The 20,845-nt window shown below is 38.7% G+C and overlaps 1 protein-coding gene across 3 annotated transcripts in view; it reads left to right on the top strand.

Annotated features, from left to right (window-relative positions):
* The window catches only part of MET (met proto-oncogene (hepatocyte growth factor receptor)), a 115,483-nt gene continuing 94,921 nt past the window's right edge, over positions 284-20,845 (top strand). Inside the window, exon 1 of one of the 3 annotated variants that reach the window (XM_021078532.1) lies at positions 284-969. The gene's annotated coding sequence lies outside the window, so the exon portion shown is untranslated. The remainder of the gene's footprint in view (positions 970-20,845) is intronic. The other 2 variants (XM_021078534.1, XM_021078533.1) reach the window with 2 other exon arrangements.

Here is a 20,845-nt window from a genome sequence, read left to right as displayed (position 1 = left end):
TTCCAGAAACCTAAGTTACTACAGTTGGGGATAATCGCTGCATAATGAAATCACTGGGACAGTTCGTCCATCCACTCCTACCTCCGTCTCTGACAATGAATTCCTTGTCTGTGGTGCCCAAATCTCCGTGTCTCCAGGTCAGCATCCAGCCGCTAATGGAGACGCGGGAGAAGCTCCTCAGAGCAGAACCTGGCGCTTTTCGCACGGGAGGGCGCGGAGGTGCGCGCCGCGTACGCGCCGTGTGCGCGCTCAGCCTCTCGGAGCGCCCGGGCCGCTCGCCGCGGGGGCACCAGGAGGGGGAGACTCGGTTCCGCTCATCTCCCGCGGCGCTAACTTGAAACTGCTGGAGCTGGGGGGCGGGGGGAGAGTGCGCGCGGCCGGGGCGAGAAAACTTCTCCACCTAGAAAGTTTCACCTTGTCGTGGGCGGGGGAGGGGCAGGAGGAAACACGACCCCTGCGGGGCCCGGCGCGGCGCGCGGGCGGCAGGAAGGGCGGGGGCCGATTTCCCCCTCTGGGTGGTGCCCGTCCCCACCTCAGCGGTCTTTGGACCGGTGGACGAGGTGGACGGACAGCGCGCGAGACAGACCGACACGTGCAGGAGCGGGCGGGCGACTGCCCCGAGTCGGGTCGCCTGGCGTGCCTCCCGCCTGGACGCGCCCGGACCGCCGCGGGCCGCGCGCGCCGATGCCCGGCTGAGTCACGGGCCGGGCAGCGCGCGGGTGGGAAGGGGTGGAGGGAGCACGGCCGGCTGGCAGACAGGACGCTCGGCTGGGCTCGGCCTCAGGTGACCCGGAGGCTCTCGCCGCCCGTGGCTCCCCGAGCGCTTTGTGACCAGATGCGGAACCCAGCGGAGGGCGCGAGCCAGATGCGGGGCGACAGCTGACTTGCTGCGAGGAGGCGGGGCAGAAAGGAGCGCGGGTGGTCCCTGTGCTGTTGACTTCTCCGCGGCAGATTCCTGGGCACCGCAAGGTAAAAAACTACAGCCCCCTTCGGATCCCACACCCCACCCCTCGTCCCGGCGCTTCTGCTCTTTGTTCCCCTGAGAGACCTGACTGCTGTTTCAGAGGGCAAGACTGGGGGCGGGTGGGTGGGCAAGAGTTTAGGGGCTTCAGAAACTGAAGGAACGTGGCCCAAGGGTGAGGACGGAACTAGAACGGGGCTTTTCGTTCTGGGCGGGGGTGGGGGGTGCTTGTGACAGCCACCTGTGTGACTCGAGAGAGAGAGGGGCGCTGGGGAGATGATGTATGATGGTCACGGCCGGGCAAGTTTCAAGGCTGTGATCTGACTCAGCCTTTACAAAAGGGATATGGTCACTCTGTCCCAGGGTGATGCGGCAGTCAAAAGGTTCGAGCCGAGCAGTTTCCTCGTTCCCAACCTTTCTTTATTCGTATTACGTGGGGCCCCGTCCAAGGGGCAGGTGTCTCTGAGGATCTGAATTCTTCATTTCTGGCAAATACACAGGGCTTGTTGTGATCCATCATTTTTAATCTTACCTTATCTCTTTGCTGGAGCTCTGTGGACATCTATCTTATTAGGTGAAGTAGATTATAACCAGAGGTCGGGCAGTCTGGCTAATGCTGGTACTGACCCAATAATTAAAGCACCAACGAAAGTATTTTTCACAGATTGTTGCCAATACAGAATTTACTTCTAAGTACGGTTTCCCATTTCATACCTTTTATGTTTTAAAAGAGCCATTTACTAATTTGGCAGTTGGAGAGAGTTCCTGTGGCTCATGCATGAATAGTTGCCCAGTGTGTTTTACCTTATCATAGTTTTTATGTTCAAAGGAGCCCTGGGCAAATGAAATATTGTCAACTCTCTTAGGTAAAATAATCTGGATGACTTTAATTGCCAAGTTAAGATGGTTGATGAAATGAGAGGATTGTAAAACTGACTGACGTTGGAGAGCATGTAGACTATTTGGACCCTCTCCTGAATTTTAAGAACACTGTTCACATTTTGTAGAGTTGGGTGGAGGTTTATTCTGTCATTTCCATCAGCCAGACACATGCACATTGCCATGCAAATGGATTCAGAAAAAAACATTATTTTCCTTTATAGCTAAATTATTATAGCTGACTAATGAATTTTTTCTGCATGAAGATGATCTGAAATGATGTACATCGTGTTTCTCTGTGCCTCTGGGACATAAATTGTGCTTTTATGTAAACTGTAAGTGGTGCTTGGGTTATTTACAGGTATATAGCTTTTCTTTCTAGCCTCTAAGCTTATTGGGCTTTGTTTTAACTACTTCCATAATGGAACAGAAAGTGAGGTGCTTTGGTTCCAGTCAGACTGCAAGCCTGTGGTGTGTCCAGTGTTCATTCTTTTCGAACTGCTGAATAATACAAGTAAAATTTACATCAATTTTCACAATTTTCGAAGACTAAAAATGTAGCTGATTGCCTATAAAATTTACTGGTGATTTAAAAATTCTGTTCATGTCTTAGACTTAATGTGCAATGCATGAGCATATAGTTATTACCCTAAATATATTTAGATTTTAACATGATGGAATGTATGGCATATAGAAGATGATGTGCTGACTACTGCTTTTTCAAAGATTGCTTTGTTCTTGATACATCACAATAGAGGTTTGCATTTGATGTACCCTCCGCGCCATCAGAATTAGTGGATGAGATTTACCTGAATGATACAGATGTATGAGATTAACCACAGCCCCTCAATAGGAAAGTTCATAACTAGTATTTTCAAGACTTTTAAACCTACAATAAAAGAAAAATAACACTTTTCTAAGCAGGAGAAGTACCCTTATAAATTCCTTTTAAGACTATAGTAAGCACATGACCCACTGTAATCTTGAAATTCTTTAAAATTAGTTTTAAGGAGAGTTAGGCAAAGAAATACATTTAAAAAATCAATTTCCATAGTTGTTAGTTTAAACAGTCCGAAACAGCATTAGTCTAATTTTCCTTTTGCACATTTATATAATAGCTTCAAATAAACTTTTTCTCCAATGTGGTCATTTTAAAACAAAGTGCATAATTCAAAAGGTCTAATAACATTCTCTCAGGACACACACTTTTCTCTAAGTGGCTGCACCAATGCTTATGGTGACACACCCATGATGAGTACACAGTTCCCTACACATTCAGAGCGCCTCCCATCTCTCTGCCACCTTCCTCTTCGACCCTTTCCCTTGGTTCGGTCAGAGCTGATTCCAAGACCTTCTGTGCCTCGTTTCTCAAATTTCATGGTTTCTTCTTATTAGGCTCACCAGAATCATCTATGTGTTGCTTTACCCATCATCCCCAATATTTTTCTTAGGCTGCTGTGTTTGTTCATGGGATACCAAATTTCCCAATTGTTCCACCTTAAAGGGAGAAAATATGCAGAAACTTAAGTGCCAAGGAGTTAACCTCCTTTACTTGGCTGGTTATGTTGAAACTAGTATCTTTGATACTGAGCCCTCAGGGCAGAGTTTCTTCATGGGCTTTGCTCAGTGCAAATAAATAGTCACCTCTTAGTAATAAATGATAGAATACTGACTAATGTCAATTTAGAATCACTTTGATTCTCTGTTCTTAACAGAGTTGCTGCCAAGCCCACATTTCTTTCAGCAAAAATAGCTAAGAACTGTAGGTTAAACATCATATGTGTTTGGTACTAGAGGAACATTTTAAAAAGAAGAAATGAAATATCTGCCCTTGAAGAATTAGATATTTGGATAAATAAATCACATGCAAAATGGAATCAAGTTCCCTGATTTTTGAGGGGGCATCGCATGAGAGTGACAACATTAGAAATTAGCCCACTTGCTATTAAATAATAGAAATTTTTTTAAATCAAAAGATTGGAACTTAAATCTTAAAATTTTCAAGCAGCTTCTGAGTATATCATCTTTCTGATACTATAACAATCTTACAAAATAGGCAAGGCTGATGTCAGTATCTGAACTTCCCCATGCTATAGACAGGGAAACTGTGCGTGAGCCTAGCCCCCATGCTATCTCGACAGCAGCATGCAGCCTCTGCCCAGCGGTCAAGGAAGGTTAACTGAAGCATTTTCCAATGAGGCATGGGCTGCAATCCTTAGGTTAGTAATAAATAATGACTATAACATTTCTAGTCTCAGGAGTTTTTCTCACCTTCTCTTTCTCCACTTTTTTTTCTTTCTCTTTTTTAGTAAAGTTCCTGAAGAAAAAGCTCCATTCATATGTGTGGGGCATTCTCCTATTATCAGATTAAGAGCTGTAATTTTGTAATCTACCCTTCTATCAGAAAACCCATTCTCAGATATCTCTTCAGCTGTGTTTAATAGTTTAGTATATTCCCCTTGGGATTTGTTTCAATAAAAACATCCAGTAAAATCTGACTGCTTTGCTTTTCAAGGGACAAAATGAAGACAGTGTTTTTATAAGCTGTAAAATGTAATTGAGAGAAAAGTCACATGTGTGGTATTTGTAACAGGAGGTGTGAGCACAGTGAAAATAAGAAAAAAACAATGAACTGGTTAATTGCATACCCAGGTATACGTATTTCCTCTGTGATTGTATAAATTTGTGCAAGTATGTTTATGCAGGTTACTCCTGTTGTTTTAAATTTACATAATAAATTATGTAGCTTTAGGACAAATAGAAATTATATGAGTTTAAGAGCCATATAGATTATATTATGGTCCATAGGATTTGAAAAGTATTTCTTCTAACATAGCAAAGGAATATTATGAAATCTGGTCCGATCAGTTATTAAATGTGGTCAGAGAATCACAGGTTCTAGTGAAAGCCAGATTTCTGTACTCTTAAGAATGTGATTGAGGATTTAGGCATTCAGGATAATTTGTTGTGTACCTACCAGACATAATTATAGACTGTCAATGCAGCAGAAAATAAAACAGACAAAAAGTCTCCAGCCTCATGAGCTCTATTCCATATTGAAGAAGGAAAACAGTAAATAAAATACGTAAATAAAATGTATGTGAAGTGGTTCTGAGGGTATAAGGAAGCATGAAGTTGAGAGGGGAGTAGGGACTGTCAAGGATAAGAGGAATTGGGGTGGTGACTGAAAAAAATTGGCAGTGGGGTAAGAGAAGTTCTCACTTAAGTGGTGGCCTTTGATCTAGAACCTGAAGGAGGTAGAAGAATAAGACATGTGGCTATCTGGAACAGGGCTTCTCCTTTGCATTCCTTGGCAGTGTCATTCTCATTTTTTTTCCACTGGAATTGTGCAATGCATAGGCTGCACAGCTGTACGTGGAGTCCCTGATTTTTTATGGAAAGTACCTGGACAGTGCCTGCCATAGTCTGTTACAGTCTCAAAGGTGAGAATGAAGGGATGTACCACATCCCTTGGTTTGAGGGCAACTGAAGAAGAGAATCATGTTATTTCCTTGCATTCACCTGTCCCATACTTGATCAGGAATATTGCGCCATTGGGACAATTTTCCTTCTTATTTTCTACACTCTGAGCCTAGCCCAGTGGAATTTGTTGAGAGTAATACCTACAGTTTTTGTCACAGATCTCTTTCATAATATCAATCTGGAGACAGCAAAGGAAGGAATTGCTGTTGTTTTACAGCTTCTGTCTCCTGTATATTTCTTATCTTTTCTCTCTCTCTCTTTTCTCTTTCCAGTGTTAAACCACTGTGCTGAATTTTCTTCCTCTTTTCTTCCTTCCCCCTTTTCCCTCTTTATATCCTGAATAAATATTTGCAAACAGGTAACCTAAAAGAGTAAAGCTAACCCTTTTACTAGGGACTGACAACCTGCCCAGAAAAAAAGGAGAGGAAGAGTAGCCACTTGGCACTCATCAGAGTTACTTTGAAATTCAGTGAGTGGTGTCGGCCCATGTGATGGTATCTTTCACACTTTCAGAAGCTAGAAATCTATTTATTTTAAAATGTTGACTCGGCATCTTTAAAACTGTGCAAGCTAGAGAGACAAAATGCCTACAAACTAGATTTGGCTCTGATGGTCCCATTTGCAATCCTGGTCACAACTATACCTGCCAAGTAGTCCCCTGAGTCACCCTCAAATGCTGTTTAATTCAGCAGCATGCATGGCCAAAGAGCCCAGGACTGCTTCTGCAAAGTATTTTGTCATCTAGAATTCTCAGACTTTTTTCCTCTCCGGAAAATTAAGTTAGCAATTAAAAAAAACCAAAAAGATATTTTCTAATTCATCGTCTATTGGCACATACTTGTTTTCCTAAACTAATCAGCCCACATACTTTGTATCAAACTGTTTATTTCTAAAGTAAGGAGTAATCTAGTTATTTCATTCTTAAACTTCAGCAGTAATTTTCTGAAATCTAAATTCATCATAACTTTATATGTAGATTTCATATTTCATTCCCAAGTTCTCATTCAAAATACACTCTCTGTTTGGAATACTGGTTCTTTGTTTTGTTTTTTTAAGATCTGCCTTACTTCACCAGTTGTTTTTCCTTTACCACTGAAATTCAAAACGTGTGCTGCACTGGTTTCGAGTGCCCTTTAAAAGCCATCAGATCAGTGTTGCAATCTATTTTTCCAAAGGAATAAAAACTTACAGGTTGTGCACTAACTTGTTTCCTTTAATCCTAAAAACTCAGTGAAATGCCTAGACTAGCGGCCTTCAGGAAGGCCATTGTGTTAGAACGGAAGATTATGTACTGTATTTCTTCCTACTATTTTAAATGCAAATATAATAATATATCATGAAACAAGGCACATATTAAGATCAGTGGCCTTTTCCTGTTTTGAAATGATCTCTTGTTCCCTGATAGTTGGAAATCTGAGCACCTAGAAACTTGAGTCCAATTTTAAAGTTGTCTATTAAAAACGAATTGACTTAGAGGAATTAAAATCTACTCCAGTTTTTCAGTAAGACCATGAGATATTTCTGGTTTTAAATAGTTTACAGAAAATATCAAGAAGAGCATTCAAAGCTAGAGACCTTTGAAATAATGTAGTCTTCACAAATCAGAGAGAGGTGGAGTAAATTTGTTTAGCAGAAGGCAGGTTGCCTCCTTTGAGGCCTAATCATGTGGGAAAGTAAAACCAAGCCAAGTTTTAGGTCCATCAGACAACTCTATCTTTAAAAATAGCTTTTGGCTTTTCTTGGGACTAATGTGTGTTTAGACCAACATTTTAGCTCTTAAAATTTAAACCTTGGGTCTCTTAAAGGAAACTTAATCCATGTGTTTTTGATTCACTAAATCCTAAATCATTACCCATAAACTGTATGTCTCTCTGAGCTCTTTGATGTCTCAGAAATCTTTGAAATAATGTAAGGCCCCTTTTGTTCCAGAAAAATAGGAAGTTGGTTTTTGCTAAGGGTCAGTAAACAGCATCTTCAAAAATCTGAGTTGGGTCTAAAATCCTGCAACCATGACATAGTGGATGTTTGAATGAGTACTAATGCATTTTTCTGGTGCAATGTGAGAAATGTAAGTACTTCTAAAGACCTTACTTACTATTGGTATTTCATTGTAATCCTTACTAACCCCAAAGAAATTATTTTGGAACAATTTCTCTTTCTATTCTAATACTAAGTCCAAATGTGTATCATTTTATCCTGGTACACAGTAGGTACTCAGGAATATTTTGTTAAATGTTACATGAATGGAATTTTTCCTCTGCCCAGAACCTTCCACCTAATGTCAATCTTTTTATGCAGTATCAATATCCATCTGTCACATCTTAGAATGATGTCTATTCTGAGTCAGTGACCAGGTTCAACAAATTTTTAAAATAAGCCATATAACTAAATATATGACACTTATTGAAATTCATTCTGTGCCATGAAGCAACAGCCTTGCAAAGAGTCCTAAATATAAGAAGGAATTTCTAGGCTAATTTGATTAAATATTCAGTTGTTACCAGATGCTTTTTGAAAATTGATTTTTTTTTCCCTTTTGCTATTCCTGCCATCCTTCCACCCACCCTGACATGCTTACTGATTGAAAGCTTTGCACAGAAAAGGGCAGGTTGTTTGTATCTATAAGCAAGAGCAGCAAGTTCAAACAGGCTTGGAAAATGTAATGCTATAATCATAAGTTGCTATAATATGGGAGGGGAGAGAAGGGTACTCAACAATAAGAGTGGTGTTGGATTTTGCTCCAGATTGCATACATAGATGACACATCTTTGAACTCTATTGTGTGGAGGAAAAAACACCTTCTTACTGTAGTTAGATTTCCTGTTTGTGAGTGTATATTTTCTGGTAACTAGACTTTCCATATAGACTTGGAATAAATATGTAGCTGTAAGTGCAGTTGAAAGGCACATGATTAGTTGAAAGGTACTAATAGCTATGGAAACAGCAACTCCTTCCCTCTAAAAGCAAGTAGTATTTAGAAGGCATTAGTAGTAAAGCATAGTCATTGACATTCTCTCGATGTCATGTTGTAAATTTATAATATCTCATCACATTTTGTCCCTAGAAAACGTTTCCTGATTCTGTGTGACATTAGGATGCCAGACTTTGTCAACTTCTTATATCTTGGCGGGGACAGAAAGGAAAATTGTGGTCATATTACGGTCATGAAATGGAGATTCTCTAAAGTGCTGAAGATTTGCTGAATATGTAAATATATTATAATTAAAATTTGTTTTGAAATTTAATTGTAGCTAAAACTGTATGAGGAGTAATTCCCTTATTTAGTTTCAACATGCTTAATTTCTATTTCAACGGTTGACCAAACCATCAGTAATAATTATATATCCATGCATTTGTACACATTCACATTTAGATGATTTTTTAACTCCACTTAAAAAGCCTCATTGATTGATAAGTGAACAGTCAAATGACTCTGTATTTGTACATTTTGGGGAAAAAATGAGATTTAATTTAGGACATTTTTTGTGGCTACTCTCATGCTGCAGGAATTGGAAATAGATAATGAAGGAGAGGACCCTGCAGGTTTTACCAGGGCATCTGGTCAGTGAGGTTAAAGGAGGGGAGAGGTGGGTGAATTCACTGCAGGTCATGGATTTCAGTTCATTGCAAGTCATGAAGAGAGTTTCCCATTAGGAATCAGGCCGCCACCTTCCAAGTAGGAAAAAGGCTGGTCAAAACTGAGCAAGGAATCAAGGGGAGCTCACAAGAAAATGGTAGGAACATGATAAGCAAAGTCTCAACTTCTTCCAAATCCGTCTCATGGAGTTTGATTCTGAGAGAAACTAGACTGTCATCTATCCATTCCTAAATCAGGCCTCTTAGTCTATCCTACCCTTAGCTACCAGTAATAGCAGCAGGAATATGTAGCAGAACAGAAAGAATTTTTATTCTGAACGTCAGAGGCATGTCTACGCACTCTTTTAGCGACTCAGAAACACTGTAAATGAAATTCTGTGTTCTCAGAAGAAATCGGAGTATTAAAAATAAACCTTATAAATGTTTTATACCATTTTTATGACTGAAATTTGCTAGCATATCAAGGCATTATTATTCATTTGTTACTGTTGGGACTAAAGTTATGGCCCTTAAAACTATCCATTTGGCTATCATCTGCTGTGGATGTATATTAGCTTTTTTGCAGATATTGTCTTGAGACCATTTCTTAGGGCCTTGATTATACAGAGTTCATGCTGGAATGTGTGTAAGAATTGTACTTCTCATGTTCTAAACGTTAACACAGGCAGTGGTCTAAAGAGTTGAGGAAAGCTTATATCAGGGCCTGCCTTCACTTCCTGTCTTTTTGCTCCTCTGGGAGTCTTAGGTGAACAGCTGTCATCTAACTCTGGACTCACATTCAGGCAGAATCCCTCCAGCTCCTACCAAAGGCTACACTGTCCCAAGTGAGCTTGTGGTCAGGCTTTCTCCTTATAGAAATGAATATGCATTTTGGACTTTTAAAAATTCACTTTATGTTATGTCAAAATTAAAATACCTCCAAATTGTATTTCGGTCTCACTAACACACACTTGGATTGTTCATTGAAACCTGTATGTCAAGGTCCATTGATTTTAAACATTTTTTCTGGTCTTCAAATAGCTTACAAAAAATTGTGCTTTAAATCACCAGGAAAGTGCAGATAAAACCCCAGACAGTTTCATTAATGACAATGAAAGGCGACAGCTCTTGAATCTATGTCATAACTTGATTAATTACTTTGCAAATGTTATTAAAGATTCTGAATGAATAACAAGACTGGTATTTAGGAAAAAGTCTCCCTCACAATTCCTAAATGAGTTTTAATTTTCAGTTAGATAATCATTATATCTGATTCATTTCTTTTACATCTTTAGACTGTTGATTTTATTGCAATAGAACAAAGTATCTGTTTCAATATGTTTTTCTTTTCCCTGAAGTTATGCCTTACAGATTTCAATAATATTGGTTTTGAAATAAAAATAATCAAATGCTGGCATTTCTTCTTAATAAAGCTTCATAGATCTGATGAATTATATAAACATTACAAGGAATTCACTACCAAGGTTATGATTATGGGACCATTTAATTCCCAAATCTGCCTTGCTCACTGTTTAGATACTCAATGAGAATGAGCATTGTGCTTTAGGATAAGTATTTCCTCAGGTGAACTTTTATTCTTGCTTTTGTCATTTTCCATTTTGGCTAATACAGATGAGAAGCACCTATTTCAAATCTATTTGTCTCGTCTCATTTTTACCCATTCCCACCGCAATGATTACAAACTTTCAGTATTCTCTCAAACTCTTGACTCTTTTTTCGCTGCCTTTCTTAGTGTAATATCTTCTCTCATAGTTTAAGAGAGTAACAGAAGCCTAAATGATTTCCATGTTACCCATTATTACCTCCTTGCTTCTGTGTCAAATGATGAAATGATCTTTTCAACTTACGATCTTGATCCCATTCTTCCCCACATCTTTGAGCATCTTGCTCCATCATTCTCTACCAACCCCTCTCATCTTTAAAATCTTCATAACCTTTTTACAGTCAGCCCTCACTCAACTTGGTGCTTCTTCTAGAAAGAAAACATACATGTTACATACCCTGATAGATCTTTAATATACACTTAACCTTAAGTATTCACTCCTATTTCTGCCTTACCTTTTAAATAATGAAATCTTAAAAATTTCTCATTCATATTTTTTACTGTTATTTATTCTTTAGCTCATTCAACTCAAGCAGTCTGTCCACCATTCCCAAGAAATATCCTCACTCTAACCACTGGAAACCTCATTGCCAAATTTGATGGACGGTTTTGTTATCCACTTGACCCCTCTTTGAGATTTGACACCATACATCTTGTTTCCTTTTCTTGAAAATTTTCCTTCAGCTTCTGAAATAATACTCAGACCTTTCCTTTGGCCTTTAGATTCTGGTCTTCATTAGGGCTCCATCTAAATCCCTCCTTTCCTCTTACTAAATAGGCCTGTGGGTGCTCTCACGCACCTGCATGACTTCAGATACACTTATGGACTAACACATTGCTACCTCTGACCCCCTCTTTTCTCTAGACCACTGTCCCCATGTTGCTAGCTACCTTAAAGACATTGCCACTTAAATAACCAGGCACCTCAAAGTTACTATCTAAACTATTATTTTTGCCCTGGAACTCTTCTCTGCTTACTTTTCCTTAACTTTGTTTGTGACACCCAAGATGGACATTTTTTAGCCATCCTTGACTCTTAGTCTCCCCTGTGGTCAAAATCCATGTTGAATCATTGTCACATAAATTTCTAATCTAGTCTTTTGTTTCTAGTATATCCATACTGCCAGAGTTTTTTTTCAGAACCTTTCACATTTTAATTTATTCCATTATTTATTCTTCAACAAATCCTTACCAAAGGCTGTGTAATGGCTCTACGCCAGGGGCTAAAATAGAGCTTACAGTCTAGTGGGAGTTATGAATAAGTAAGTTGTATCATGATGTTATGAAGTCTAGATAAGGGGAACATAGGTTTGGTGTATGAGTGTAGGAGAGAGTTCCTAATCCCTTTCTTGAGAGCAAGAGAGGCATTGGGGAAGGCTTCCTAAGATGAAGTGTTTCCTAAATGAACTTGAAGAGAGAGTAAGAGTTAACCAGGTGAAGGTGAGGGAGATTGGGAGTGTTCCATAAAGAGATCTACATTCTGAAACCCAGAGTGGGAGAGTGTATGGCTTGCTTTAAGAACTCAGAGGACAGGGTAGCTAGGCCTAGGTTTCTAGGGAGATTATGGCAAGTGGCAGTGCTGGATTTTAAGCTGTGCTAAGGAGTTAAATTGTTTTTAAACATATAAATGACATAATCAGATTGTCTTTTTAGAAAAATATCTCTGTTACATTGGGGAATTGCCGATCAGGGATGAGAGGGGAAATGGAAGACCAGATAGGAAGCTGGTGTAGAAATCCAGGCAATAAGTGATACTGCCCTGAACTATAGGTGACAGTAAGCATGGACACAGGTGGACATATTTAAAACACCTGTGGGCGGGACTCAAGGATGATGAACTGGGAATGTGGGAAACATCAGGCATTGAGATAGAATTTAGAATGGGAGAGCAAGTTTCATGGCAGTAGATGGAGGTATCAGAAGATGTATCCGACTGCTCCTTCTTAGTCACCCTCTTCTCCCCCAGCCTGTTGGCATTGGTGTGCCCCAGCACACAGTTCTTCTCTCTTCATGCCCTATGCTCCTTTCCTTGGTGGTCCCATTCAGTCTCATGGCTTTTCATACCAGTGATATGCAGATAACTTCCAATTTAAGTCTCAAGTCTAGACCTTTCTCCTTAACTCCAGGACTCAAAGATCAGCTGCAAACTCAGCATCTCCATTTGGATGCCTAAAAATATTTTAACCATGAAAACTAAACTCATGATCTTCATACACCCCTGCCAGATATGCTCCACCCATGAGTAGGTTACCCTTGTTATACAGTAGGTCCTTGTTACCTATTTTATATTTAATAGTGTGTATATGTCAATCCCAACTCCTTAGTTTATCCCTCTTGCCCATTTCCTCTTTGGGAACCATAAACTTGGTTTCAAAATCTTTGAGTTTATTTCTGCTTTGTAAGTTCTTTTTCATCAATTTTTGTTAGATTCCACATATTAGTGACCTCATATATTTGTCTGTCTGACTTACTTCACTTACTGTATTAATTTCTAGGTCTATCCATATTGCTGCAAATGGCACTGTTTCATTCTTTTTTATGACCAAGTAATACTCCATTGAATATATGTACCACATCTTCTTTATCTAATCCTCTATTGGTGGACATTTAGGTTGCGTCCATGTCTTGCCTATTGTCAGAAATCCTTAGAATATTCTTGACTCCTTTATTTTCACATACCTTATCCCCAAATCCATCTGCAAATCTTTTAGTTCTGTCTTCAAAATATAGCCAGAATTCAGCCACCTCTCATCACTCACTCCTTCCTCTTGATCTAGACTGCTGCCATCACTCACTTGGACTATGAGAGCAGCCTCCCAACTCCCAACCCCCAAACAGCCTCACTTCTCCATTTTGGCCCTGTCCCATGCCCCTGCCACCAGCAATTTTCTCCCACACCCAGTCAAGGTGATTCCATTCAACTGTAGTCATTCCCTTGCTCAACACTCTGCAGCAACTTCACATTTCACTCCAATAAAAGCCCCGAGTCTCACAGTGGCCTACTAGGCCCTACCTGCTCTGATTCTTTTTCTATTCTGATTTCATGTCTTGATCACCAAGATGCAGTCTTACTGGCCCCTTCACTGTGCCCCAGACACACCATACATAGATATATTTAGATGGCTAAGTCTCTCCTCCTTCAACTCCTTCCTTAAAATTTACCTTCAGATTTTTTAAAGCTACAGACCTTTTCCACCACCTTCTCTCTAGGCACTCTTGATCCCCCAATCTAGCTTTTGTTTTGTTTTTGCCTGTAACACTCATCCATTTCTAATATACTACATGATTAATTTAACTGTCCTATGTATAATTTGTTGTCTGAGTCCACCTGCTACAAAGTAAGTTCCACTACAGCAGGAATGTTTAATTTTTTTACTCATGTCCACCTAAGGACCTTGCACATATTAGGTCTTCAATAAGTATTTGTAGGATTAAATCTTAAGTAGATAGCTATTGGACATAACAAAACTGATGCTTGAGAAGTGTATTTCTGGACTCTGGAGATAAAGAGATGAAGATACAGATCTGAGAATCTTCATCCACTCTATCGTAAGTCTTCATCCTCTATTGCCTAGGAAGATGCAGTGACCTTCTGTTTTGTCCTCTGGCCTCAAACTCCTTTCTACTCCAGTTTACTCGCTGCACTGTCAACACACTTGTCTAATATATAGCTATAAGTATGCTGGATTCCACGTCTTGCCTAAAACCTCTCAATGACTCTTCACTCCAGATAGAGTGCAGACCCCTCAACAGGATGTATATGACTTTCTCTGATGTGCCCAGCCTAACCTTCTAGCTTCTTCCACATCCAGCCCAACCCCCCACAACCTCTGTGCCAGTTACTGCTTCCGGAACAGGCCTGCACATTCTCCCCAAGGTGCCTACAAGGCTGTTCTCTCTGTCCAGAGTGTCTATCCCCTGCCTCCGCTGTGCTTGAGCAACTCCAGTTCATCTTGCAAGTAATGTCTCCATTCAGATACTCCTTGGCCCTGCCTCTCTCTGCCATAGTTAGCTCTTCTTCCCTATATTCCTCCAGAGATGTGCGCCATCGGACGAAAAGAACCTGGAGGGCAGTGGGGCAGGAGGCTGGGATGCCAACCAGAGGGTAGCACTTATATAGTTAAAAAGTTGTTTTAATGCCTTACCTGCTTTTCTCTTTCTTTTTCCTCTCTCTCCCTCAAACACGCATACTCTATACACACACTCCTGCCCTGAATTATTTTTCTGTGAATTGATCAGTTATACAAATGCAATCCTGAGCATAGTTGTTTTTAAGTTGTACTAACCTTTTGGTTTATTGATTTTTCAAGAATCCAGACTGTTTACTGAGTTTTGGATATTGGATTCTGTACTTATTTTTCTGTACTGTTCTGTTTTTACAAGGATACCTTTGCTTGACATACTTTATTCTTTTAAAAGTATTTAAGATTTTTGTAGAAAGTTTTGTTTGGTTCTTTTATTCTCTGATTATGTATTGATCTCAACATAGTGATCTTTATATGCTTTTAATTTTTCTCTCAGTACTGTTAGAATTGCATTATATCCATCCAAGGAATCCACATCCATACAAAATATGGCCAACTTTGTTATTCTTTCCATTCACATTATTTTTATGATTCCTAAAAGTTTTTTCTACTTTGCCTGAAAAGGAAATGTTATATACTAATGAAATTCACCTTGAAAAGAGTCCCTAGTTCATTTCATGGCCAGAGAGTCTACTTGCCAATTGATTTCCAAGAAAAGTTCTCAGGTACGAGCAAAATAAAATTCAGATATACCCTAAGAGCTCAGTGCAAATGGTGTTAAAGGGGAATGCCCACCCCACTTGACCACTCCATATTTCAGGTCATAGCCTGGCCTTTGGCATCCTCATGCCTCTCTCCTCTTTGTCCCTCTTTCCTTGGATGTGGATTTCTTCTTTCTGTGACAGTGCCATATCAGGAATGGGATCCACCTATCACCAGCATTCCCTCTGTAGCCATTTGATTTCTGCTTTAGGTAGCACCAGAGGAGTTATATAAACTCAGTCCTGAGCACAGTTCTCCCCATTTGGAATTCACCATGCCTTATGCTGTGGACATTATCAAACACTAAAGGAGGGAAATGTCTGATTCATTAGTGAGTAATATACCAACTTCCCCTCCAACGTGTTTCCCTTCAGTGGTTCACATTCTAACCATTCAGCCAGTTTATCCTTTTCAAACCCTGTATTTGAATGCAACTGAAAAGGTTGTTAGGGTTTTTTGTTTAATTTATGTTTATACATGTACTTAGAAAGATATTTCTCAAGTGCGATGTGTGGATTCGTGTTATTCAAGGTTCCTGGATTAATCAGACAAAATCTGGTAACACTTCTGTGCAATCTGAACTATAAAATCACATCTATCCATTAGGATGAAAATTATTTTTAAATAGTTTTATAGGATTTCAAGCATCTTAGCACTTCCTTAGCACATTGAAAGTACACTCTTCACATTTTCAAGGGCAGTAAAACATTTTCATCTGACCTACAACTTATTAATAGGACGAAAGTCTGTCCATCATTCAAGACTCTGACAGTTCAATGTAGTTCCTGAATGGTACATTTTACAATATGCACAATGATAAAACAAATGTCCATTTATTCCTGTTTCCCAGAAGTTGAATACTTTTAGCCTTCCTTAAAAAGACAAAGATATTTAATAACAGATTATGACCATATGAGGGATAGTCTTGAGAATATAATGGAATTCTATTCTTTTTATCTTTACTGTTACCATATCAGATTTGGACAATGATCTCAATCATATGTTATAACCAGAAAATGCAAGTTTGCTTTTTCTTTTGCTATGAGTCAGTCATTTTCAATTTTTAAAATGTCTATTGGAAAAAGGGATACAATATTAGGTAAGAATCTGAATAAGAGCACTATTTAGGTTTCTTTCAGAGAAACAACATTTGTATAATAATCAAGAGTCTGTGTTTAGAGGAACCCTAACATTAATTATAATACATGAAAATTATTTTATACCATGTTTAACTTGTTTTCTCCTATAGCTACCTATATACAAATTTAATAAGATTTTTTATTGTAAATAAAGTATGCAAATCAACCTAGGAATACTTTTTCTGTTTCAGAAATTTCATGTCAGTGACAGGCTGCCATATACACAATAACTTTTCTCTGTAAGCATGTAAATCTTTTCCTTGATTTTTAGTTTAAAAAAAAAAAGAACCATTCCTTCCTTTTATACAGTTATGCCTCCATAAGATATTTAAACCCACCTGTTAGGAACAGGTTACCCTGATAATCACTTTGAAAACAGCATATTTTAGGCCTCATCAAAACAACAACAAAATGCATGCAGTCTTGCAACATGTATGTGCTACAGAAACCTAAAAATTCTGTTCTCCAAAAGATAAATAAGTTTGGCCAAAATCTTTTCAATCTGAATTCTATTAGTAAGAAGGGTGTTATTCCCTTATTTTTCTCCACTTGCTTATAATGTTATCTTATAATATACATTCAAAGAACATACTCATACTAAAAAAATTATTCATTGTTTATATGAAATTCAGATCTCACTAAGCATCCTATTTATATCTTTATTTGCTAAACCTCAGTGAGGGCATTGGTTTGCTCATCTTTAAAGAGAGAAAGTAATGGTTCCTAATTTGTTGTTCTTCCTTCATATGGAAGGGCCTTACCATGGTCTTTGTCTTGAAGGACAATTTAAGAAGGACTTCAGGAACTTGAAACAGGTTTAGCAGAAAACCACAAGATGGCCAAAGTGTGGGAAAATAATAAATAACACTATTTAAACTATAGATGAGAGGGCTAAGGTGATGAAACAGTCACCAAGTATTTGGAGTGGGCTCACCCAGTGGACTGTGCCAAATTCCTCATTTTTGATGAGAGCAAGTAGCAACTAGCTAAGACGCAACTTGTAATGATAAGCATAGTAGCTACATTTATTAAATGCCAGTATGTGCAGCATGACTGAATACTGTTGTCTCATAATTTATCTCTAACCCTCCTGGCAAACCCACATATGCGTACCATTATTATCCCCATGATTTAGATGAAGAAACTGACACTCAGGGCCAGAAAGTAAATAGTAAAGCCCACATTCACATTGCATCAAAGTGCCATAACACCAAAACCCACACTTTCCCTGCTACACCCTACCACTTCTGCAGGAGGTTTAATGAGTTATTGGGAACAATGGTGTCGAGCAAACTAGTCCATAAATACTAGACATGAGATCGACTCATGGGTATTTTGAATCATTTAAATGCGGTCATATAAAAGAGCAGTCATGTGGGATGAAAAATCCTAACGATTTTTTCTGTCCCTTTGACTTACTAGGGACATTAGGAACATTAGGACAATAGGAAATAATTATCAAGGTTACGTTTGGCTACATTAGAAAGGACTATTTTTTTGGCCACACCCAAGGCATGTCAAAGTTACCGGGTCAGGGATTGAACCAGCGCCACAGCTGTGGCAATGCCAGATCCTTAACATACTGAGCTACATGGGAACTTCCTAGAAGGGATTTTTTGACATGTATTGTTTTATCTTTCTAAAGTCAGCTTAGGTTTTTTTGATGATAATAACACTAAGTGTTAAAGATTTAGACATAAGATTCAAATGTTCACTAAAGCATGTTTTTAAAATTTGCTTTCTCAACAACCCAGTAAATCCATCACTTTTCAATTGAGATTACAAATTTATATTTTTAGCATTACCTTGCTGTCTTCAGATTCACAGATGATACACTTTTTTGTTATTATTATTAATAGTTATTTCCCCAATACAATTTTTTTTCTACTATACAGCATGGTGACCCAGTTACACATACATGTACACATTCTATTTTCGCACATTATCATGCTCCATCATAAGTGACTCTACATAGTTCCCAGTGCTACACAGCAGGATCTCATTTCTATTCCATTCCAAAGGCAACAGTTTGTATCTGTTGACCCCAAGCTCCCCAACCATCCCACTCCCTCCCCCTCCCCCTTGGCAACCGCAAGTCTAATCTCCAAGTCCATGATTTTCTTTTCTGTGGAAAGGTTCATTCATGCCTTATATTAGATTTCAGTTATAAGTGATATTGTATGGTATTTGTCTTTCTCTTTCTGACTTACTTCACTCAGTATCAGAGTCTCTAGTTCCATCCATGTTGCTGCAAATGGCATTCTTTTGTTCTTTTTTATGGCTCAGTAGTATTCCATTGTGTATATATACCTCATCTTCCTAATCCAGTCGTCTCTCGATGGACATTTGGGTTGTTTCCTTGTCTTGGCTATTTGAATAGAGCTGCAGTGAACATGCAGATGCATGTGTCTTTTTTAAGTACAGGTTTGTCCGGATATATGCCCAAGAGTGGGATTGCAGAGTCATATGGTAGTTCTATATATAGATTTCTAAGATATCTCCATAATGATCTCCATATTAGCTGTACCAGCTTACATTCCCACCAACAGTGCTGGAGGATTCCCTTTTCTCCACACCCCCTTCAGCATTTGTTATTTGTGGACTTATTAGTGATGGCCATTCTGAGTGGCGTGAGGTGGTATCTCGTGGTAGTTTTGATTGCATTTCTCTAATAATCAGTGATATTTAGCATTTTTTCATGTGATTGTTGGCTATCTGTACATCTTCCTTGGAAAAATGTCTATTCAGGTCTTTTGCCCATTTTTCAGTTGGGTTGTTTGTTTTTTTGCTGTTGAGTTGTATAAGTTGCTTGTATACCCTAGAGATTAAGCCCTTTTCAGTTGCATCATTTGAAAATATTTTCTCCCATTCTGTAAGTTGTCTTTTTGTTTTCTTTTTGGTTTCCTTTACTGTGCAAAAGCTTTTCAGTTTGATTAGGTCCCATGGGTTTATTTTTGCTCTTATTTCTGTTGCTTTGGGAGACTGACCTGAGGAAAATATTCATAAGGTTGATGTCAGAAAATGTTTTGCCTATGTTCTCTTCTAGGAGTTTGATGGTGTCTTGTCTTATATTTAAGTCTTTAAACCATTTTGAGTTTATTTTTGTGCATGGTGTGAGGGTGTGTTCTAGTTTCATTGATTTGCATGCAGCTGTCCAGGTTTACCAGCAGTACTTGCTGAAAAGACTTTCTTTTTCCCATTTTATGTTCCTGCCTCCTTTGTCAAAGATTAATTGACCATAGGTGTCTGGGTTTATTTCTGGGGTTCTCTATTCTGTTATATTGGTCTATATGTCTGTTTTGGTACCAGTACCACACTGTCTTGATGACTGTGGCTTTGTAATACTGCTTGAAGTCTGGGAGAGTTATGCCTCCTGCTTGGTTTTTGTTTCTCAGGATTGCTTTGGCAATTCTGGGTCTTTTGTGGTTCCATATAAATGTTTGGATTGTTTGTTCTAGTTCTGTGAAAAATGTCATGGGTGATTTGATAGGGACTGCATGGAATCTGTAGATTGCTTTGGGCAGTATAGCCATTTTTACAATATTAATTTTTCTAACCCATGAGCATGGAATATCTTTCTATTTCTTTCAATCCTCTTTAATTTCCTTGATTAATGTTTTATAGTTCTCAGCATATAAGTCCTTTACCTCCTTGGTCAGTTGTATCCCCAGGTATTTGATTTTTTGTGGTGCAATTTTAAAAGGTATTGTATTTTTGTATTCCTTTTCTAATATTTCATTGTTATTATACAGAAATGCAGCTGATTTCTGAATGTTAATCTTATATCCTGATACTTTGCTGAATTTGTTGATCGGTTCAAGTAGTTTTGGGATTGAGTCCTTATGGTTTTCTGTATGTAGTATCATGTCATCTGCATTACACACTTTTTGAGGGTAGAAACTCTCGGTATCTAGACGAGGGCATAGTATGCAATGGGAGCTCACAAATATTTGATTAATATTCTATGATTATAATATGACTTTTCCTAAGTAGTGAGTGTTTATAAATACAGTATTTGAAATGCCATCAGGAATCTCTGTTTGGGATCATCTTTCTTTAACTTTGTTTTTATGGGTCTGCTTTTAAAATTAATGGAAATAATATAAATATAGAAAAAGCTAAGAATTTTCCTTAGGATTTCACTCTGGCAAGTCCTCCTAGAGATTTAGCCATGACTATTTTTATGACTGTAATTTCCTTAATGTGGGGCCTCGGCCATTTTCCATCATCATAAATCCCTTTTATATACCTAAAAGCAGGATTGAAATGTTTTCTAGTTTTTATGTCTTGACTCTTCACTTAGATACATTATTTCTTTCTTAAGATTATGTTAAGTAAATGTTGTAGAAGAATTTTTTTTCCTACAGAGCAGGGAAAAAAAAACTAGTATAGCACC

The sequence above is a fragment of the Sus scrofa genome, chromosome 18, assembly GCF_000003025.6.
Source record: "Sus scrofa isolate TJ Tabasco breed Duroc chromosome 18, Sscrofa11.1, whole genome shotgun sequence".
Classification (NCBI taxonomy): domain Eukaryota; kingdom Metazoa; phylum Chordata; class Mammalia; order Artiodactyla; family Suidae; genus Sus; species Sus scrofa.
Note: the sequence above shows the minus strand (reverse complement) of the source record. Positions and strands in the feature narration are given on the sequence as shown.